A 23992-nucleotide genomic window follows, 5' to 3' on the forward strand; every position below is an offset into this window, starting at 1 on the left:
CTCTCTCTCAAAACATACGTAAGCAAAACCATCAACATTTGGTCACTGAAAGCTGGAAACATAAACATGTGTTTTAGAAGCCAGCCTTAGAATAGAAGCAAGAAATTAAGGAGGAAATGCTCCCGAAGAACTTAGTATGCTTGCAGTGACTTGTATCCTTGAAATTATTAGACAATCTAGACACTGCATATCATCTCTGAACCTTACTGGGCAGTTCAGTTTGCCTTGTCATCTCAAAAACAAAGGAATTTCCAGATATTGAACAGCAGATATGAAGGTCTTGAGATGTGAGAAAGCCCAATGGCATGGGAAATGCTTTTTATGATTAGAACAAAAGATTAAAGGTAGGAGACGGTATTGACTATAATGAGTTTTAAATGCAATAACAAAATATTTGAACTTTATTCTAAAGGCTAAAAAGTAACTAAAAATGACTGAAAGGGCGGAATGACAAAATCAAGTGATTTTTTCTTCTTGTTATTGTTATTCCCCAGAAAAATTCATTCTCTGAATGAGACTAGACTAGAAGCAAAACCAAAACAGGAATATAAGATAGCATCCTACATTGCAATAAATCATATAAATGAAGGAAATAAAGACCAAAGTTGGAGGCAGTAAGACATTGAAAATAGATTTTAAAGTCTATGAGTAATAGGCTATGAGAGCCTATGGGTGATATGATTATATCACCCATAGGAATTGGTAAGTAAGAAGAGAAAGAAGACTCTATTATCTTAGGCAACCCAGTGGACAGGGATGCATTTTTTGACTCAGGGAATATGAGAAGGAGTATGACTGGGAAAACAGGAATGAACAAGCAAGTTAAAATTTGGAAATGCAGAGTTTGAGTTACACATAAGACAACTAATGAGTCTTGGAAACAAAGTTGTGGAGGATTTGGAGTTTGGAGAGACATAGACTTAAAAATAATATCTGAAGATAATAGCCAAAGCCATGCTTCTGAGTGAGGTCACCCAGAAGAAAGTAAACAGTGCAGGGACAGGAAGGTGGGGAAGTGTCCTGGGGATAAAATCTCCAAAGCATGGCGAAAAAAATAGGATATGTGACAGTAAAGCAGCCAAGAAAAGCCAAGAAATCAGAGATTTGAGAGAACAGTGGTCAGCTGGTCAACTGCTTCATAGGCCTGAAGTATTGCAAAGGCATAACCTTTTCACTTCCTCAACCAAGAAAATGTAATCAGTGACTTTTTGAAATTGTTTCAAAGCTATAGGAAAGAGAAGCTAGAATGGAAAGTTAGAAAGAGAAGAGATCTACACCATAAATGAAAAACACAGAACATTTTATTTGTTAGTTTAGGAGAAAGAAGACACTCCCACATATTTAAAAACTTATTTTTACGTAGGGACAATTAGTACTTTAATATTTTTCATTGAGAAGGAATGGTAGTAGAAGGGTAGATCCAACAGGAAGAAGAGAAGAAAAAACTTACTGTAAAATGGTTCCTTTAGTGCGTGAATGATGTGAATTATCTCCTGGGGAGAAGTAGGAAGGTAGAGCATTTATAAAGAATAAGTAAATGGGTGTAGCCATCAGTGCTAGGATAAGGTGAAAGTGTGAGACACTTGAGAAGGAGGCCAGGAGAGAGCAGGGTAGGGGAGCTGTGTTGAACTTCAATGAGTTTACAGATAAAGTACTCATTAAGTGTCCTGTGTTTGAATATTTCTCTCTAGAAATGTTTAGCAGTTCAAGTGTAGGGAAGGAATAAAAGTTAGAGACATCCAGAATCAATTTCAAATTCTAGGTGGAGGTTCAGGGATTGCATCCTCACTTGGCCTGCCTCAAGCCAACCAGTGAGGACTTGTTTGCTGAGCAGGCACTCCGCAATATCCACACAGTACCCCTCCCTACTCTCAGGCTTTCTGATTGTGCCAGTTCTCGGATCCACTCTGCAAAGGCACAGGTAGTCAAAAGTTCATTTTTCTGAGCTCCAGAAGATAGAACAGAAGTGAACAACTGCAATAAAGGTACATCAGATCTCCATAGTTGATAACTTGGAGAGATCACCATATTTCATCAGAACTTTGAATATCTTCAGAGAAAGGGCCGAGAGAACTTGGAGTAGAACCTTGAAGAGTTCAACCCTGCAGAAGGTCAGGTAGCTCAATTTGAGCCTCACAGCCTGAATTCAGCCTGAAGCTCAGGGATCAGCCATCAGTTATCTGACACTAAAGAACTTAGTTCTACACATGGCTGCATACATTGTCTATTATGATAACAGAAATATAGTCTGAAAGAGGCCCTTCAAATTCTTTTTCTTCTTTCTTTTCCTCATTCCACTCTGCAAATTCATTCTTTTTTCTGTTTTCTTTTTGCAACTCAGTCTCTTGCTCCCCCATATTATTCTTATCACCCTTTCTGTTCCTGTTCCTGCCTTAACTCAGATTTCTTCTTTTATTGTTTTTTCTTCTTTCTTTATTTTCTTTTCTTTTCTCCTTTTCATTCACTCAAGGGTCAATAGTTTCAAAGGAAAGTGAGCTCCTGTTACTGTTAAGTTGTTATATTCTTGTCCTTATTCTGGCACTCTGTCTTTCCCTCTTGTCTTCAACAGTTTCTTAAAGTTTGTGTCTTCTGGCTTCACTTGAAACTTTCTCCAATTCTTTTACCTATCTACTCCTCTTGGATTAATTCTGTCTAAGCCCCCATCTTAAATAGCAAAGATGCTATATTGAAGACTTTTTTCACTGTAAACATATTTTGGGCTGCTCCTTGATTTTGACTTAATTCACATGGTTTAAAGGTGATAGATTAATGACTACCACAAATGGTTAATTTGTAAGTTGTGCTTGATCCTTTTGTGTTGCTGATTGTATCAATTGGCCTAAAGGATTGTGATTGATTTAATGAATTGTCCTTTCTGATATTATGAAAATGAGAATGTCTTTGTGTCACGAGAGACTCAAAAGCTAAAGTGCAACTATAGCAGGAAGATTTAAGTAATAACCCAGGAATTAAACCAAGGAAGACACAACAACAAAAATAAAAATGAGGAAACATTTAAGCAAGACACAAAAAAGACTTCCAGTTCACCAATGGCAAACCATAGGGCAAAAGAGGTTGAAAAGTCTGACGGTGAACCACCAAGACACACTGAACTCATAACACAGGAAGTAACAAAACAGATCAATCAGGCTCTAGAAAAATTCAAAGCAGAAATAATTTCCCAGATAACTACAGAGATGGTGAGCACAATGAAAGACATGATTAGAAATTCTAAAATAGAAACTGGAGCTCAGGACCATGCTAGAAGCCATGAAGGCCCAGCATAAGGAAGAAATGGAAACCATAAATGCCCAACATAGGAAAGAAATGGAATCCATGAAACAGATTCAAACAGATGTCCAGGAGATTAAAAACTCTATTGAAAGTTTTCACAGCAGGATAAATGAATGTAAAGGTTGAATTTCATATATAGAAGGTAAGATTGCAGTCAGTGGCCATGAAAAGAGAGGTCTCTTAAAATCAGTTAGGGATCATGAGAAATCGATCCAACAACCCCTAGATGATGCAAAGAAGAATAACATAAGACTGATAGGAATCCATGAAGTTGCAGGAGAAAATACAAATGACTTTAAAAAGCTGTTCACAGAATTAATGACAGAAAACTTCCCAAACAGAGGGGAAGAATTTGAGACTCAGATAAGTGAGGCATATAGGACCCCAACTAGCCACAATAAAAAAAAAATCTACACCTAGACACATAATAATCAAGATCCCAGAAACCCAACAGAAGAGCAAAAATACTACAAGCAGTAAGAGAAAAGAAACAAATCACATGCAAAGGAAAGCCTATCAAAATCACAGCAAACTTTTCAACACAAGCCCTTAGGTCAAGGAGAGCCTGGGGTGAGGTATTTCAAGTCCTAAGAGCAAACAACCTCCAACCTAGACTGATGTGTCCTACAAAACTCTCTTTCAAAGTGTATGGGGAAATGAGATACTTCCATGATGAAGAACACCTAAGAAACTTCATGAATACCAAACCAGCACTACAAGGCATTCTAAACAATATCTTAGAAAAAGACAATGAAGGTCACAACACCATGAGGCCAAACAGAGCAAATCAAATGGGCAAGGCAAGAAACTAAAGGAATAGGGAGAAAATTGAAAAGATTCAACAAAAGGACAATAACAGGATAATAATAAGTCAGTACATATCAGTTATAAACATCAAGGTCAATGGCTTCAATTCACCAATCAAGAGAAATAGACAGGCAGAATGGATTAAAAAGCAAAATCCAACAATATGTTGTATACAAGAAACACACCTAGTGCAAAAAGAAGCCCATAGATTGAAAGTGAAAGAATGGAAAACAGTTCTTCATGCAACAGGAGCCCAGAAAAAAGCAGGGGTAGCTATCTTATTCACAGACAAAGTAAATTTCAAAACAAAAGTAATTAAGAGAGAAAAAGAAGGTCACTACATCCTTGTAAAGAGAACAATTCAAGAGGAAGAGATGACAATCATAAATATATATGCACCAAATATTAATGCCCCCCAATTATATAAACAAATATTAAGTAACATGAAAAACCAAATAAGCATTAATGCAATTGTAGTGGGGGACATAAACATCCCACTATCACAGATAGATTATCTAGGCAAAAAATCAACAATGAACCAAGCTTTTGAACATATGGACTTAGTAGACGTCTGTAGAGTGTTCCACCCACGAAATCAGAATATACATTTTTTTTAGCTGCACCTGAGTCATTCTCTGAGATAGACCACATACTAGCTCACAGAACAAACCTGAATAAATGCAAAGCAATTGAAGTTATCCCTTGTATATTATCAGACCATAGTGCACTTAAACTGGAGATCAATAACATATGAAACCATAGGAACTTCACAAACACATGAAAATTGAAGAACACTCTCCGAACAATCAATGGATCACAGAGGAAATTAAAGAAGAAATTAGAGAGTTTTTACAAATAAATTATAATGCAAAAACATTAAACATGAATCTATGGTACACAATGAAAGCAGTTCTACATGGAAATTTCATAGCAGTGAATGCCCACACTAGGAAAACAGAGTGAGCTCAAATAACCTAATGATGAATCTTAGACTCCTAGATGAAGAAGAGCAAGAAAAACCCATAGCTTGTATAAGAGAGGAAATCATAAAGATTGGAGAAGAAATCATTGCAATGTAAACTAAGAAAATGATACAAAAAAAATCAATGAATTGATGTTATTAGGATCTTCTGTATTATTGCAGATTATTAACACCAGAGAAACTATTCAGTATTTACACATGTGTGCCTTATTTATTTCACTTAGGAGTATATCTTCAATATGTATTCATTTTCCTATGAATGAATCTATTTTCTCATTCTTTATGGCAGAGTAATATTCCATTTTATAGAAAAACCACATCTTCTTTATCCAGTTTCCAACTGATGGGCAAATAGGCTGTTTCCAAGTTTTAGCTATTACAAACTGTGCTGCTATAAACATGGGTGCACATACTTCTCTGTGATATGATTCTTTTAGTTCTCTTGGAAAGATACCCAGCAGAGGGAAGGCTGGGTCAAATGGAACCTCCAGTCCAAGCTCTTTGAGGTATCTCCATATTGATTTCCATAGTGGTTGCACCAGTCTTGCACTCCCACCAACAATGGAAAGGGTTCCTTTCTCCCCACAACCCCGCCAATATTTATTATTGGGTGATTTCTTGATAGCAGCCATTCTTTGTGGGGTGAGGCGGAATCTCAGTGTTGTTTTCATCTGCATCTCTCGAATGACCAGTGATGTGGAACATTTTTTCATATATTTACTTGCTGATTTGACTTCTTTGTCTGATAAATGTCTGTTCATTTTGGATGCCCATTTTTGAATTGGGTCTTTATATTTGTGGGGGCTGATTGATATGAGTTCTTTATATATTCTTGATAATAGTCCTTTGTCTGAGAAACAGCTGGTAAGATGTTTTTCCCAAGGTGTGGGGAAGGCAGGATCAGGAGGGGAAGGGTAATAAAGGAAAAGAAAAAAATGTGAGATAATGAAAAGATGGAAATAAAATGTTTATAGATGGGGAGGGGAGGAGGAGATGAAGGAAGGGCAGGGACAAGGGGAAAAAATGAGAACCAGACTTGTCATGTAGAGGTACAAGATCCCAACAATGAATGTAACTGTACTGTATCCCTAAAATGTAGCAATAAACTCAATTAAAGCTGAAAAAAATCAATGAATTGAAACACTGGTTTTTTCAAAAGAATAAATAAAATTGATAAACTCATGGCTAACCATGTTAAAAAAGAAAGAAAGAAAAGGCTGAGGTCCATGCAATTAGGAACAAAAAAGGTGAAGTCACAACAGATTCAGCAGAAATCCAGAGGATCACGAATACCTACTTTGAGAACCTGTACTCTAGTAAAATGGAAAACACAGAAGAAATGGACAGATTTCCAGATATGTATGAATTACCAAAGTTGAATGAAGAAGATAAAAGAATTCTAAACATCCCAATTACAATCAGTGAAATTGAAAATGTAATTAAATGTTTACCAATGAAGAAAAATCCAGTTCCTGATGGATTCGCTGCTGAATTTTACAAGATATTTCTAGAAGAACTACTGTCACTACTCTTTAAACCTGTGAATGAAATTGAAAGGGAAACAATATTTCCAAATTCATTCCTGGAAGCTAGTGTTACTTTGATTCCCAAACCAGGGGAAGACCCAACTAAAAAAGAGAACTACTGCCGGGCATGGTGGCACATGCTTGTAATCCCAGCACTTGGGAGGCTGAGGCAGGAGAATAGCTCTGAATTTGAGACCAGCCTGGGCTAAATAGTGAGTTCCAGGTCAGTCTCAACTACAAAGTGAGATCCTGTCTCAAAAACACAAGAGAGAGAGAGAGGGAGAGAGAGAGAGAGAGAGAGAGAGAGAGAGAGAGAGACAGAGAGAGACAGAGAGAGAGAGACAGAGAGAGACAGAGAGAGAAACTACAGGTGTCAATCTCCTTAATGAATATAGATAAGATATAGAAACAATTCCAGATGTACTAGGCTACCTCCTCCTCTTTAACCAAGGAGCCAACCATCCTCAGTGGAGGAAAGATAGCCTCTTTAATAAATGTGTTGGAAAAACTGGATTTCAACCTGCCAAAGATTAAAACTAGATCCATATCTTTCACCATGCACTAAACTAGAATCCAAGTGGATTAAAGACCTAAATATTAAAAAAGAGAAACTAAATTTGCTGGAACATAAGTTAGGCAGAACAATTGAAGACACTGGCATAGGAAAAGACTTTCTGAACAAATCCTCAGTAGCACAGGAACTAGTAGAAAAAATCAACAACTGGGATCTCATCTTATTAAAAAACATCTGCACTGCAAAAGAAATCATCAAGAGAACTAAAAGACAACCTACAATGTGGGAAAAAAGTTTTACCAAATGCTCCAAAGACAAAGGACTCTTATCTAGAATATATAAAGAATTCAAAACAATCAGCCCCCCCAAATATAAAGACCCAATTCAAAAATGGGAATCTGAAATGAACAGACACTTCTCAGACAAAGTAAAAGCAGCAAATAAATATATGAAAAAGTGTACCTCATCACTGGCCATTTGAGAGATGCAGATAAAAACAACACTGAGATTCCACCTCACTCCACAAAGAATGGCTGCTGTCAAGAAATCAACCAATAACTAATGTTGGCGGGGTTGTGGGGAGAAAGGAACCCTTTTCCATTATTGGTGGGAGTGCAGACTGGTGCAACCACTATAGAACTCAATATGGAGATACCTCAAAGAACTAGGATTATAGGTTCTATGTGAACCAGCCTTCCCTCTGCTGGGTATCTTTCCAAAAGAATTAAAAGAATCAAACCACAGTGATATATGCACACCCATGCTTATAGCGGTACAGTTTATAATAGCTAAAACTTGGAAACAGCCCATTTGCCCATCAGTTGGAGACTGGATCAGGAAAATGTGGTTTTTCTATAAAATGGAATACTATTTAGCCATAAAGAATGAGAAATTGGAGTCATTCATAGGAAAATGGATGCATTTCCAGGCTATACTCTTAAATGAAATAAATAAATCACACGTGTAAATACTGAATAGTTTCTCTGGTGTGAAAAACTATAATCATAAATTAGATCCTAATGATATAATTGACAATTTGAAATAGGAAGAAAAGGGCTAAAGGTATAGGTGAAGTGGGAAAGGTATGGGAAAGGAAATAATGGAAAAGAAAAAATTATGAAAAATTATGATAATATGGAAATAAAGTTTTTGTAAATAGTGAATGGAAGAGGCATGAAGGGAGGGCAGGGACAAGGTTAAAAAATGAGAACCAAGATATGTCATGTAAAGGTACAAGAGCCCAATGATGAATGTAACTGTACTGTATACCTAAAAAGTACAAATTAACTCCATGAGAAAAAAAAATTCAAATTTTAACTACACAGGTAAAAAGTTGAACCTCACATCCTCCCCATCTAAAAGGTAAAGAAACCACAATAATGACAAAGGTCTCACTTATTTTATTTTCCATTTGTGTGTCTATCACCAGTGTGAAAGTTTGCAGAATTAAGAAATTAAAAGACAAAAATGAAGACATGAACTTTTTGACCCTTCAATTATTTTCATTTAAACCCTTGTTTCTCTGCATTCCCCCACTACATTATCAGTCAGTGCTTACATTCATGCTGTGTATACTACAAGAATATTAAGGATGTAGACTGTTTTTCACATTTAATCACATATAGGATAACGTTAAATGAATTCAAAATTATGTAATTGTAGTTTGCAACATTGGCAAATGAAGTATCATACAGCCTATCTCCGCATCATAAGACTAAACTAACAACGGTTTTGAAAATAAAGAAATTTATGTCACATGATAATGAGTCTAGAGCAGTGATGGTGAACCTTTTATAGTTTTCAGTGATACAATCAACCTGCTCCAGCATGCATGCCATAGCTTTACCACCACTGGTCTAGAGGTAAATTACACAAAGTTGGTGTTAGTGGCCATAAGGATTTCACCTTCTTTTCACTTCTCTGTGATTCCAACTTCAGCATTTGGCTGTTCATTCTCAGGCTCATTTTGCCAAAGCAAAATAAATGCCACAGGTCAGAGCATCATGTTCCAAGAGAGCCATACCCACAAACAGGTCCAAGTTTTGACCTGTCACCATTTCTTTCTCAAGAAAGAAGGTCTTCCCTAAAATCTCATAAACTTCCCTGGGGTCCTGTTGCCAGAGGTTGATGATTTTTTTTGCTAAAGCAGAGGTTGAGGAATCAGATATCTGGCATTGTTGATCTACTCTGAAAGCAGAGCTTTTTAGGCAAAATACTGATCAGGGGTGCGCTGGTGGGTCACCAGGCTGCAGATCCCATGCCACGTGCTTAACACAGATATATTGAAAGTCAGTGCCCTTGGAACCTTTAGAAAATCACATGCCATGGCAGTTTGGTCCTGTCACTACCATCTGGAGCCAACAACCCCCCCACTCCATAACTTTCACTGGGATACCTAAGACAGGTGAAGTGGCCCAGATTCTTTTCCTCTATCAGCATCTTCTCAGTCAAAATTCTCATTGCAGTAGGTGTTCATGAAATTGTGACAACTAATCCATGCTTTAAAATGTAAAAGATAAAACCTTGACTTTCAAGAACGATTTTCAATTTGAAAGATAATTTCCTTGGTCCAGTCACAATCCTTCAGGCTGCCTTCAGTTTAGGTCAGTTTTCTGAGAGAACAGTTGCCTAGATAATCTCTGTTTAAGGTCTGGCATTGCAATGCCATTCCGTTATCTTTGCTAAATAATCAATACATCTGTTTAAAAAGTCCAAACCAGGATAGAGTTGGGTATGTCTACCTGAAATGCTTGGGACCAAAATGTTTCAGATTTTGGAATTTTTCAGACTTCGGGATATTTCCATATGTTACTGGTTACTACTGGAATCTATATAAAGTTGTAAATTTTGTAGAATTTTGGATTTTGGATGTTAATTGGATCTGCTTTTCCTTAGGACAAAGGTCCATTGGTCGTAGTAACTAAAGCACCAAAACTCCAAAGTGTAGGAATAGGGATATAGGTAAGAACTTTATGTGTTCTACTACTATCCTTTTATGTACACATTCCTTCTAAGGGAATTAATCAACTATTTTTTCCTAAATGTAATAAAAAATTAATCCATTTTATGTAAATACTCTTTTTCTGTACTAGCTTCATTACGCTCATGATCAAATACAGTATGTATTTGAGCTAAAATCCTATACTCCCCTCCTTAGCCATAACTATGAGTGTTGTGTTTTTTTCCAAATTCATCAACACATTTTAAGTAGTGACAGGATAAAAGCCGTATTTTATGTAAGTTGTAAACATCTACACAGAGCAAAGTATCTGGAACACAGGGATGTTTGCTCAAACGGTGTTTATGTGAAGTGGAAGAGGGCACTAATAATGCCTCACTAGTCTGAGTGAAGAAATTAGACATAAGATTTATTCATAACACCACAGCTCTATCGAAGATGTTTCCAAATATAGCCACTAGGTCTAGGTACTTATCCAGCCAACCTGGAAGAAAGCACTTAGCAGAGTGCAAGATGTAAGTGCCTTACCCTGAGAGAAAAAGCAATTGCCTTTTTCGTTTGCAAATATGGGATCTAAGGAGAAAGTTTTTCAAAAAAAAAGAAAAACTCCCTTCGTATGTTGTTTTTAATCAGTGTCTTTATTTAACCTGGCATGTGTAACTGGTTTCAGTAAGGGATTGATTAAAAAGCTCATTAAAAAATACATTAATTCTCTCCTAGATATAAAACCATGGAAAGAAAACTGTCAAGATAGTGGAGACATCATGGAGTTAGTTCCATAGAAATGCCCTAAGATTCCTCAAACTGGGTGCCTTCAGTTATAGAAATTTATTGTCTTATGGTTCTGGAGGCTGGAAGTATGAGATCAATGTGTCAGATATGCTGGTTCCATTTGATGAAGTATGTGAGGGAGTATCTCTTCCACACCTTTCTTGTTGGTTTATTGGCAATGTTTGGAATATTTTTAGCTTAAAGATGCATTGCCCTGGTTGACTGGTATAGGTCCAAGTCCCTCTTTTATAAGAATACTGGTCATGTAAGAGTAGGGCCTATCTTAACACTCTCATCTGAGTCTGCTCAGTATGCTAGAGGCCCTATGCTTTGGGGAGTATGATTAAAGCTATAACAATCTCAGCCTAGTACTCAGCATGCACTTTATTATTTGTTCTTGGGGGGAAAACTTTAACTGATTAGTTTCTCTTTTTTTGAAAAAAATTCCCCAGTTGACCTTTATAATAGTTTTATTAATATCTAGCTTTATATCTTTGTACCTTACAAACACCACTCTGTTACCTTATGACCCCAACCAGGTAGAATGCTGCAGCTTGAAAGAGAGACAGAGGTAGACATGGAAGGCCATCAGAGGAGGGAGGAAGTCCCATGCACCTGCAGACAGCACAGCTGGCTGGTGGCAGAGATTTTTCAGATGAGAGGTGCTCAGGAGGGTGAGAAAGGCAGCCTACTCTTTGGTGTTTGTTTATAGAAGGCCAAAGAGACCTAGCTGTCAAATGCCCCATTTGTGTATACAGTACCTAAGTAACTGAGTCACCATCGGGAGGAACCATTGGCTGTTACCCCAGGGAGTTTCCCAGCCTGTAGTACCTGGTAGTAATAGCTGCCTTGCACTGACCTTTTGCTGTCAATCAGATGCTATACCAAGGTGCTGCCTTGCATAATTACAGCCTTTGCTCCTTCATAGACCTATGAAAGAATGAGTTTTAGGTAACCACCTGTCTTTTCAGCACTAGTTAATGATGGAAAAAGTTTGAGACCTTGTCCTTTGATAGAGCTCAAGGTTTCAGTGTTTGACCATTCTGTTGCCCTTGGAACAAAGACATGCTCTCTGTTCTCTGGTCCCACACAGATCCATCAGAGCAGAAGGAACACAGAACTCAACTACAGTCAGTCTGCACTGGTAAGCTGGGTGACTTTGTAGAGACCATGAGCATGTCACAGGTCAGAAACCTCAGTGCAGTTGCTGAGCATGCTCCCCCATTGCTCATATTGTGGGATTCAGAGACAGGTGCCACAGCACACATCACTGAACACTCATGAGCTCTAATCTTAGAGGAAGATACACCTCTAGTCTTCTTCCACACCTTTACCTACACCCCAGTATGCTAGGAAATTTAGAACCCATTCTTATTGCACTATATCCTCAGTTGTAATCATATTTTTTTTATTTGATCCCTCCCTTTCTTAGCTTCCAAAGCTCATTCCCTTCCCCACATCCAGGCCCTCTCTTTTCCTGCTACAAAATACAAGGCAGTCAGGCTTCATTGGACTGCACTTTAATGTAGCAGGATCATTGATTATACAAGTGCAGTTTAGGGAATAAGATTTGTTAGTTAACTTCTGCTTTCTGAGACTGGTTTGGTGATTAAACTCTCAGCAGTTTTCAAAAAGCTTTAGGGAAATGTGCACCCACAGCAGCATCTGTGTTTGTGCGTGTGCGTGCGAGCACGGGTGTGTGTGTGTGTGTGTGTGTGTGTGTGTGTGCATTTAACATGTATACTTCAACTGATAGAAATAAGAGTTACTTTATTATTTTCTAGATCAGGACACCCAGCTCTATTTTAGCAGCATAACAGAAAAGCCAGTATGGCCATTCCTGTAAGTAAAACTAAACAAATGTGAACATTTTTCTCCTGTCCCTGGATGTATCATCTATATGATTTTATAAGTAAACATTATTAGGAAAAACAAATATTTTTATGACATAACTAGAACTTCTGAACTTAGTAAAATACCAAATAAGGTAATCATATTATCTAATCATAAGTCACTTGACTCCACAAGAGGGCTAAAGAGGACTACTTGGCGATGGTTATGACACAACAGATATGGCTACTTTAGTAAACTTTCTCATCCTTCTCTGAAAATAAAACATCCTTAGGGGAAGAACAGCAGTGCTAGGTTGCATGTTTACAAGATTCTGGCTGCTAGGGATGTGAACTGAAATATACCGCTTTAGGCCCTCGAAACACCTGAGTCTATTGGTCTGAAATTCAAAAGCCCTAATTCAAAGGTTTGCATTAGCTAATTTTACCCTGACTACTGCCAAAATACCATGGCTGAAATGTACCACATATTCAGAACATGCTCCACAAATGTACTGCCAAAAATTATTTTGCAAACTAAACACAGATGAAGAAATAAAACAGCCTACACTCAGAAACCTCTTCATTTTCCGCTCCTCTTCCTCTCTGTGCTGAGAACCAGACTTTTTTAGCAGTATCATGAGTCACTGCTCATCATTATATACCTGGAGACACATCTGAAATGGTAGAGGAGAAGGCATAAGAAAAAGACTTTCCACCTTCCTTCCAGAAGCCCGGCTGTGTGGACAGAGCCTCCCGTGGGAGCTGCAACAAACTAAAGCAGCAGTCTGGGCCAATGGAGATCATCCCTCATGGAATTCATGGTGGATCAGCCCACAACTCTTCGCTCTGGAGAGAATCTGTGCCTTTTCCTCTTTCCAATTGAGATTGGATAAGCATTCTTTTATTTCTTTTTTCATTTTGTTATTATAATTTTAATTTCTACTAATCAATTTCTTTTCTCATTGAGTTTATTGGTACATTTTAGGTATACAGTACAGTTGCATTCATCTTTGGGATCTTGTACCTTTACATGACAGACCTTGCTTCTCATTTTTCCCCTTAGCCCTGCCCTCCTTTCACCCCCTTCTCCCTTCCCTATTTACAAATACTTTATTTCCATTTTTTCATTTTCTAATATTGTTTCTTTTCCATTTTCAATGGTAGCTGTATACATACAATGCTATCTTCAGCTGTTGAATTCTTTACTTGGGTGGGGGCTGTTTTTCTCAAAATCTTTCTTTATGGCTGCCCCACCTATATTCTCTACGCTGTGGCTCCTCTGTCTTAAAGCCTGGTAGTATCCCAATATGGCAAATAATTTTCTCTCTGGGTATTACCTCTGCTTAACATATTTAGATAATATAATTCTCTGTGCAATTCTCAGGCACCTTTCAGAAGTTACAGTGGCTATATCTTTTGCCTAATATAACTAATTTTTTGCTTCATAATTTTCACAACCACATGTCAAAATGATATTTTCAAAATACTTCTCAGTCAGAAGTGGAATCAATAAAAAATGCTGTGATTACAAAACATTTAGTGCCTTTGATCAGTGAAGATTTTCCTCAAATTCCTTCTCTCCTACACTAGCTAAATCCACGGTGCTCAGGGACAGGGCTGTATAAATTAGGTACACCTATCCTCGCTCCCACAAAACCATGGTTGAGTAAATAATTTTGAATAACTACAGTTAAAGGTTGTCCTTGAATAAGTACTGGATTTGGAGTAGAAAAAAATTCAAGACAATTCAAGAACACATACTAGTTATACTTGTAAAATCATCTAGTCTCTAAGAGTCTCAATTTTATCCCTGTAAGATGTTTGTGGCTTTACTTGCCAGCATAAGGACCCAAAGAGACCCGAGAGTCCCTTATCACAGCGCAGTGCTTTGTAAAAATAACCATATCTCTCTTATGTTGCCTGGACCCAAGAGAGCATCACCATTTTGTAGTCATTGTTTTGTCTTGAGAAATTGTTGGCTTACTACACTAAAACAGGCAATGTCTTGGTAGAATTAATAAGCAGTTTTGTAAATACAAAGATCATCACCAATCCATCATCTGCACTACAGGAACTCTGTCTCCTTTTGTCGGAATGTTGATCCACCCATCCCTATGACAATAGACCCTTTGTTGGCTGGTGGCTGTGACAAGGATGCTGTCTTTGGCAGAGAGAAAGACCATACACACATAGCCAACTGACCTACTGCAGGATCAGATGCTGGGCCATGGGCTTACTACAACTATAAAACTAACCAAATTAGATAGACCTCTTGAAATTCATACTCCATTTCTATAAGACATGCAAAGATCTCACTCCATATGAATTTCTAGCATTTCTTGACTACTTGAGCAGAATATCCATTACAATGATAGTGTTTAGGGTGAAAGAATAACACAGTCTGTACACATACACACAGAACTCTCATGTCTACATGAAACCCAACTCTATCTTCCTGAGATCTGTCACAAATTCTCATTTGACGGGAGTTACCTCTGGGAGATGAGTTAGCCTTGTCATTAATAGCACACGATTTTGCAATCAAATATCCTAACTGCCATTTTCCAGCCTTATGATCTTAGAGCTGCTGTATCACTCCCTATGTGTGCTAGGTTCTTTCTCTGTGCAATGCATAGAGGAATACCTGTTTCACAGTTCTTTGTGAGGAGGAAATGAGATGCATTACAAGCATAGAACAGTGTCTAGCACACACTGTACTAAGTGCTCAGTGAACTGCGGATTTTATTGTTCACTTTGAGTTAACTTGGGGAGACATATAGAAGTTAATAGATTCCTTTCCGTTATCCAGCACTAACACTTCTTCTGGCCTTCTAGCAACCTGCCATTGAAAACGTGCTCTTTATATTCTAAATTGAGAGGGAGAAAATTCCACACGATCCAAATTATTCTGTGCCATTAAAGCACTTATGTTCTAAATGATGGGCAATCAAATCTCACTCTTCAAAGACTCAGTGGATCGTTAAAAAAGCCTCCATTCTTTCTGAACCTGAATGCTCCCTAGCAGATAGTGCTGCCAGTGATACAGTGTCCTTCCTGCGATGAGCAAGGATGGCTTAATAGTGCCTTACCTTCGCAGAGCAATTTCCGCCTTAGTTAAGAATGTGTGCTCAGAAGTCAAATTACGCAGGTTAGATTCCAGCTCCTGCATTTACTCGCTATTTAACCTTGGCTAAATTATTGAAGCTCTTATTCTCAGCTTCCCCAGCAGTGAAATGGAGAGAGGAGCACTTTTTTCCTGAATTCGTTGCTATAAGTCTTCAGTAAGAGAGTGAGATGATACATAGAAATCTTTGAGCCATACCCGGCACATAGCTTTATATTAATTTTATTATCAGTTGTAATACTATGTATGTGTGAGTCTATTTATTTTATGCCCCATTCATAGCATAAAATGTTACCAGGGCACGCTATTTTTACATCAAAAGAGGATAAAATAACCCCATTGTCATTTCTAAGCAAATTCTGTTAGAATTTTAGGAATTCATTGCAAAGTATGAAGAAAACAATGCAGTTCTGCAATAACAGTAGATATGTGTAGCTCCAATCCATGATACAATGTTGTTTCATTTATTTATTAAATAAATTATTATGCAGCTACAATGGGATGTGGGAGTCTGAATGTGATGTCTCTCCTTCTCTTTGATCTTGGAATGTTGCTACCACATGGAGTCGCTTCTCTACCTCTCAGCCAACAGAGCAAGGAGATACCCACATGTATGCCAACCCCTGCACATCCATCTATGTCAGTCAGATGTCCATTCTTGTGAGAAACACCTGAGGCGGGGGGAACTTATGAGGAAGAGAAGTTTATTTTAGTCCTCAGAGTTCCCAGTCCATGGTCTGTTGACTTCATCGTTTTGGCCCAGGGGCAAGCCAGCACATCATGGTTGGTTTAATACTAGTAAGCTGTTCACTCCATGGTGGACAGGAAGTGAGAGAATGAGAGGGAGAAAAGGCCCTGGTTCCCGAAATCCTTTTCTAGTATATACTTCCCAGTGACCCAACCTTCTCCCACTTGGTCCTATGTCCTGAAGGTTCCACCACCTTCCAATAGTGCCACAGGCTGGTGCCAAGCCTTCAACAAGTGGGTCTTCTGGGGACATTCCATATCCAAGCTATAGCATTATTTGTATCTGTATGAGCTACGCATGGCTCCTTGTGATGTGTCTAAGACGAATCCATTACCATACAGATCCTGCAGTCTCATATTCTTTTTCATATTTAACCTCTCAGTCCAACAGTGAGTATCCTGTCATCAATTTAATAGTTAGATTCCAATACCTACCTAGAGCAGCATCAGGATTGCTATGCCATATTTCTTTACTAGGAGTAATCCTGGGCCACGTAGTCTTTTACTCCTGTCAACTAGCAGATGGCTCTACTGATAGACTCTGCTGCTTTTGGTCTGACAGACAGTATTCATTTCTGGTCACACAGGTCAGCACCTCCCCTTGCCTCCACTTCCTTCAGTGAGCTGTTTTATATTTGTATAATGCAATTATATTATTTTCTGAAATTTGACATTTTATCCAGAGTCCTCTTATCTTTAAAATAATTTTTTTTAATTTGCACGCATTAAAGACTGAACCTTGTACTGTAGGTCTATGGATGTCAGCAGTGCATAGTGCTGCGTGTCCACCATTTCAATAACACCCAAAGTATTCTCTAAAAGATATGCACCGTGCTTCATCTATTCATCTCCACACCCTCATTTGTCGAATCCCCATTGTTGTTTTTGCACTACTGGGAATGGAGCCCAAGGAAGGACTGCAACATGCTGGGCAAGTACTTTACCACTAAAACACACCCCAGCTACTTGAAATGGTATTTTGAGGTGGAGTCTCACTAAATTACCCAGGCTGGCCCCAAACTTGCAATCCAGCCTCCAGTATACCTGGGATGACTGGTGTGTGCCATCATCTCTGCTCCACTGTTTATATAAATGTTTACTATTTAAGGTTACTTTTTCCAGCATGTTGTATAATTAGAGTCATAACACTAAGTAGATTTTTTTTCAGACTGGCTTCTTTCACAAAGAGATACATGTTATGATTTGCCCATGTCCTTCCATAGCCGATTATTTATTTCTTTTTATTGTGGAATATTATTGCATTGTATTGATATACCATAGTTAGTTTGTTCACTCTCTTATTGACAATCATCTCATTTGCTTTGAATTTTGAAGATTGTGAATGAAGCTGATATAAGCATTCATGTGCAGGTTTCTGCATGTGTATAAGTTTTCAAATCAGTTGTGTAAATATCTAGGATGGTGATTATGGATCCAGTGGAAAGATGGTGTTTATCTTTGTGACAGTTTGCCATCTATACAGGACTCTGAAGTGGCCATGCCTTCTGCATTCTATCAATGAATGGGAGTTTCCATTTCCCTCTCTTCTTGCCCTAGATTGGATTGACATTTCTTGGATTTTTAGCATGTTAAAGGAGTATCATAGTATCTCCCAATGTTAATTTGTAATTCCCTAATGATAAATGGTGTTGAATATCTTTTCATAAAAGTGCCATCTATCTATGTGTTTTTTTCTTTTTGGATGAATTATATGTTAGATCTTCCTTAATTTTTAAATAGGATTGTTCAGTGTTTTTAATCTCCAGAGTTATTGTGCATTTTGAATTCTACTCATGTCGAATATGTTTTGTAAATATTGCACTCCTGTTTGTGGTTTTCTTTCCATTATATTTATAGTACATCTTGCAGAGTAGGTTTTAATCTTAGAAAAATCCAAATTTTCAATACATTGATCATGCATTTGGTGTTGTATTTAAAAACTCATTACTGAGCCAATGTCGCCCAACTATTTTTCCTAAGAATTTTATAATTTCCACTTTACAGCAGTTCTAAGGTCTCTTTTCAGTTCATTTTTTGTGACAGATGAAATAGTTTGTGTCTAGGTTCTTTTCTTTCTTTCTTGTGGTATTAAGGACTGAACTCAGGGCCTTTGCACTGAGCTAAATCCGTATACCCTTCTTAATTTTTGTTCTAGCACACGGTCTCTCATTAAGTCACTGCATCGTCCAAGCTGGGCTCAACTTCTCAGTTCTCCTGCTTCAGCCTCCCAGAGTGCTAGGATTACAGGTGTGTACCAAGAAAGCAGTCTTCTCCTGCTCCTCCTCCTCCTCCTCACCCTTTCCTCTTCTTTCTTCTCCTTTTCATGTAGATGTGCACTTATCACAGCATCATTTGATGAAAGGGGGGTCCTCTGCATGGAATTGCCTGTGTGCCTCTGTCAAAGATTAGTGCATTATATCTATTGTGTGAGTCTTTGTCTGGGGCCTCTATTCAGTCTCATTTATCTACATGTCTGTTGTTTCTCTTACATCATGTTGTCTTAATCTTGAAAATGAGTAATGTGAATCCTTCAGTTTTCATCTCCAGTACTGTGTTGCCTATACTTGATTTTGTGATGTTCCATATAAAATATAGGATCAATTTGTTGATATCTACAAAGTAAATTGCTGATTTTGGTTTGAGTTTTTGGTAAAAAAAAATCAACTGTAAGTAATTGACATTTTAACAATATTGAGTCTTTCAATCCATGAACATGGAATAACCCTCATATTTTTGTATCTTTGTTGGATTTTTTTCTGAATTTTGTAATTTCTTGCATATAAATCTATAATTTATTAGATTTATACCTAAATACTTTGTGAGATTTGGTTTTATTGTAAATAATACTGGTCTATATTTTATTTAAAATTCTAATATTTGACCGCAAATATTTAGGAGACCAATTGACTTTTCTATATTAACCTTATATTTTTTAACCTAGTATGCACGTTTACTATTGCAAGGAGCTTTTGTTTATTTATTTTTCTTTGTTGTATTGTTTTGTTTTTTAATACCATAGCATTTTCTCCATCGGCAATAACATTAGATAAGGAGTTTTAGTTTTCCTTTTGCATTTTTTGTATCTCACGTTTCCCTATTCATTGTAATATTTAGTACTTCTAAAATGATGATTAATGTAAGTGGTTAGCTTGGATATCCTTGTATTGATCCTGATTTTAGGAGGAAAGTACCCAGCTGATTTGATAATATGATTTTTGTTTTTCATTAGTTCAAGTGAAGGAATATATTGATTTATTTTTCAAATACTGGGTCAGCCTTGTATAGTTGGGATACATTCAATTTGTCATGGTGTATAATTCTTTTTATGCATTGTTGTATTTAATTTGTTAACATTTCATTGAGGATTTTTTCATCTATATTCATGAGTGAAATTGATGTGTAGTTTTCTTTTCCTGTAAAGTTTTTATCCATTTTGATGTTAGATTAATGCTAGCCCCAGAGAATAAATATGGAAATTTCCCCTTTGCCTCTATTTTCTTGCAAAGATTGCTGAAAATTGGTATCATGTTTTGCTTAAATGCCTGGCAGATCTACCAGTGCTTTCCTTTTCAGAAAAATTCTGTTTCTATTTTGGAAAGATTATTTATTGATTCAATTTAAATAGTGGATAAAGACTTATTTAAATTACTCTCTCATCTGAATTTTAGTGTCTCTCAAGGAGCTGGTTCACTTCATCTATCAAATTTGTGTGCATAAATCATTCTTAATATTTTTTGTTATTCTTGTAAATCTGTGATATTAGAGATGTTCATTTTTCATTGCAGATATTGATCATCTGTGCCAGTAAAGTTTATTGATTTTATTGGTATTTTGAAACATTTAGTTTCCTTGATCTTCTCTGTTGACTTTAAATTTCAATTTCATTGATTCTTTTTATTCTAAATGTTATTATATTCTTTTTGTGCATTTTAAAATTGCTCTAATTTCAAAAGATCTGAATTTCTTCTTTCTAATGCATGCCTTGAGTGTTATAAATTTCCCTCTAACATGATTTTTCCTCATTCAACTCTGTATTGAATTTTTTATTTTCATTTAGTTAAAAAAGATTTAAAATTTGTTTTGAGAATTCTTTGACCCTGTTATAATTTAGAAGTTCACTTTTCAGTTTCTAAATATTTGTAAATTTCCCAGCTACCTTTTTTTGTTGTCATTTCTAATTTAACTCCATCATAGCCATAAAACATACTTTAGATGATTTCTGCTTTTTTAAATTGATTAAGGTGATTTTAAGATCTAGTTCTAAATGTGGTCTATATAGATTAATGTTCTTTGTGTCTTGAGAAGATATAGGTAGCTCTTCTATAGAGAATGCTATAAATGTCCATTGCATCAAGTAGGTTGATAGTGTTGTTTACATTAACTATATTCTTTCTATTTTTTTGTTTGCTTGATTTATCAATTAATAAGTATCTTGTACTGTCTAACTATATTTGTCTATTCCTGTCAATTATCACTATGATAATTAGTTTTTAAATTATTTTATAGTTTTTGTTTGTTTTGAAACAGAGTCCTCCTAAATAGTTCAGGCTAGCCTTGAACCCACTGTATAGCTTGGGCTCTCATTGAACTCAAGCCAGTCTTCCCACCTCAGCCTTTTGAGTGCTGGAACTATAGGTGTGTGCCACCATGCTTGGCAACTATAAGTTTTTTTGCCTCACATATTTTAATGTTCTGTATTTAGTTGCAAGCCCTTTAAAGATTAAAGTTTGTCTTCTTAGAGAATTGATCATTACCATGATGTAGTGACTCACTTAATTCCAAGTAATTTCTTAGTCCTGACATTTGCTTTGTCTAAAATTAAACATAAAAATTATAGATTTCTTTTGATTATTGACATCATGGTATATCTTTTTCTATCCTTTTACTTTTATCCTGAATCTTTATATTTAGGTTGCATGGTTGCATTTCTCTTAAATAATATAAACTCACCTTAACAACATCTTTCTTTTCTTGACATACTTTGATTATTCACATATAAAGTGATCACTTATATTATCATTTAATATGCATTTTTGCAATGATCATTTGTTCATTGCTTTTGCTAATTGATTTTTTTCCTTATTTTCTGACTTCTCTGGTCCAATTGAGCAGTTGATGAGATCCTATTTCCTCTCCTCTCAAATATACCTCCTTTTCAGAATTGTTAGTTGTATGTAGTGTTTCTGATAGAACTTTCTATCTTCAAATAGCATTACACCACTTTCTGTGAATGCAGGTATAGTGCTCTAGCTCCTCCTTTCTGCCTCTTATGATCTTGTAACCATACATTTCACTACTCCATTAATGTAAACACATGATACAGCATTGCTCTTATGACTTTAAACAATTTTATATAGTTTGATAATAATCATACAAGAATCTATTTTATGTTCATTTATTATTTATCTAATAATCTTCCCTTTTGATTTAGTGCTGAGTTTTTATTCTGAGGTGTTTTTTCCCCCCTCTAAGAAACTTGTTTGTTTGTTTGAATATTTCTTCCAAGGAAATTCAGCTGGCAATGAATTCCCTATATTTGTCCATTGCTTTTGAAGAATCATTTCACTGAACACGGAATTCTAGAATTTTTTTTCTCTTGACCCTTGAAAGATTTCACGATACTACTTCGTGCTAATCCACCTCTGCTGAGATACTTCTGCATTTCCTCTTCCTCCATGGGTGAGGAGGCTCCCCAGCCGCTGTCCCCAGCAGGTTTTCTTCAGGATTTTTTCTTTGTCCTTTATTTTCCGTAGTTTAAATATGATATTCCTCAGTGGTGTTTGTTTTTGTTGTTGTTTATCCTGCTTTGTATTCCCTGAGCTTCCTAGGCCTGGATTTAATGTTTGCAATTAAGATTGGAAAAGAATTCAATATTATTACTTTAAGTATTTCTTCTGCTGTACTTTTCTCTCTTCCTTCTCTTCCCAGCATACTAATAGTATCTCATGCCTTTTGAATTTTTCCTACAGTTTTTTAATATTTCTGATTTTAATTATTTTTCTCTTTGTACTTCACTTAAAGAATTTCTATTGAACTATATTCAAGCTCTCTGAGTTTCTCTCCTTCCTCGTATCTGTCCAGTCTACTGATGAGTCCATCAAAGGCACTACACTTTTATTTATATTGAATTGTTCTTTTATTTCTACTATTTCCTTTCGATTCATTCTTCGTGTATCCATTTCTATTTTTATATTATTCATCTCTTTTGGCATGTTCCCTCCTTGTTTCAGTAGAGTCTTTAGCATATTAAATCATAGTTGTTTTGAACTCCCAATAAGGTATTTCCAACTTTGTTGTCATACCTGAATTCATGTCCCATGCTTGCTTTGTCTCTTACACTCACTTTGTCATGATTTGAAAATTTTGTTGCTGCTGGAAGCTGGCCATGTTATAAAGAAAAATGGGAATTGGCCTGGATGTTTATATTACTATGTCTTTGGTGTGAGCATTTACACTAATCTGGCTAGGAGTTAGCTGAGTTTAATATTTGATATAGCCATATGTTCCAGAGCTATTAAGCGTCCAGGCTTTTATTTCCCCTCATGACCTTTGACTTCCCAAGAACTCTTTTGCAGAGGCTGAGTAAGGGATTTGCTGAAACATTCATTTCAATTTACAGCCATGATTTAGTTTCAGTTTATTCCCATCATATTTAGGAACCCGGATAAAGAAAGGTGAGTTACTGCTTCTACATAAATTAGATGCAACTCAACTGAACAGACCACCTGGTGCTGAAAATTAAAGTCCTTCTCTTCTTTTCACAATATTGAACTACAGGGAGAAGATTTAACTCTGATTACTCATATTCTCATTCCTAGATCTTTATAAAAACTCTTGCTCTGATAGGAAATGAAGAAAAAGGGGGTATAGGGATGTGCAACCGCAGGATTATTTAAAACTGCACCAAGCAATGAACAATGGAAAGAGAAAATTCTCTAAAGCTTTTAAACTTTTTTTTCAGTAGTGTGTATCCAATTAATCTTTGACCAATAATAGAGCAAGAAGAAGCACTAGTAGTAAGTAGTAGTGAGAATCTGTAGTAAAGAGTGAACTAAAGATCAGGCCCTGCAGTCACTTGTCCATTCCCCCTAGGAATGCTTGCCAAGTAATGTCTGCTCTCCAGGATTTCTCTGGTGTGGGATTACTAACTCATTCTGTGATACTGTGCGATCACTTTTTTTATTTTGAGTTTCAATTCCTGTAACGGCGAAACAAAGGGAACCATCTTTGCTCCTAGTCATTATTGTGAGACTCACATGAAATAGTGTCTCTGGATGTACTTTGAAAAGTATATAATAACATAGGGTTTTATTATAGAACATTTATAAATGCTATGCTTATATGGAAAAAAAGAACATTTCAGACATATTTCAGAAGCTTTGTGGGAATTATGATTTTCATTAGTTTTACCTGTTTAATTTCTTTTTTCCTCAACC

Source organism: Fukomys damarensis, unplaced genomic scaffold (genome assembly GCF_012274545.1).
Source record: "Fukomys damarensis isolate Sample0158 unplaced genomic scaffold, DMR_v1.0_HiC HiC_scaffold_16, whole genome shotgun sequence".
Lineage (NCBI taxonomy): Eukaryota > Metazoa > Chordata > Mammalia > Rodentia > Bathyergidae > Fukomys > Fukomys damarensis.